The sequence below is a fragment of the Tupaia chinensis genome, unplaced genomic scaffold, assembly GCF_000334495.1.
Source record: "Tupaia chinensis unplaced genomic scaffold, TupChi_1.0 Scaffold000683_1, whole genome shotgun sequence".
NCBI lineage: Eukaryota > Metazoa > Chordata > Mammalia > Scandentia > Tupaiidae > Tupaia > Tupaia belangeri.
The window spans coordinates 968,573-969,558 of NW_006160206.1; positions in this window are offsets into that span (position 1 = coordinate 968,573).

Consider the following 986-nt stretch of genomic DNA (forward strand, 5'->3'; position numbering starts at 1 on the left):
TGTATGTATATATATATATATATACACATACATATATACATATATATATATATATATATACATACATACATACTGTGGCTTCCTCATTCATTTGTGTGTATATATATATATATATATATATACACACTCAGTAATTCATATATCCCATCTATTACATATATCCTATTACATATATCCCATTATATATCCTATCTATTACATATATCCCATCTATTAGTATAATGTGAAATAAATTTGCAACAATTTATTCCATTGTTGCCTCCTAATTTTCCTTCCGAACTCATTTTAATTTCCTACTAAAAGGGCTCAAGAATTAGATTCGGTTCACACAGCTCTTCAAGTTTGTCCCGTAGAAATTAATCTGTGAACATTACAATTGTTAACTAAGGAAAAAAGGGCTTGTTACAAACTGATTTTTTTCTACTGACACTAATTTTTCTCATGTTTGTTTGTGACGTGTGCTGTATGTAAAAACGTGGTATTTTCAAGCATTATGCAAGTGTCCTGCCCTAAGGGTTTGCCCTATGCCAGACTTCTGTCTACCCTGGCCTTTTCTGAGCGCCTCGATCCTCAGGCAATCCCCGTGGCACTTTTTATCTGATCAAGATTATGAAATAATCTTTTTTTTTTTAATTGCATCTGCTCTCCCATGCTTGTCCTTCAAGGCACAGGCCGCCACTGTTTCCCAGCGGTGAACAGCCGTCGCCTAATGATACTTGCTTAATTAATAATAGTTCCGTTAAGTGAATTCGGCGTTTTCATTTAGCTCAGGCCATTCAGCAGTCGGGTGGAACTTGACTTTTGACTCTACACGACTCCGCACAGATCGTGTTAAAAGTGAGTCTGTGCTGACGCTTGCCTTTTCGCCAGACTCTGACCCCAAGCTCACCTGTTCCACTCAGATTTTTGTTCCAGAAGCGAAGGGCTGGAGAATCACCTCCCAACACTACCCTGCGGCGTCTAATGGGGGTACCAGGCCCCGCGCG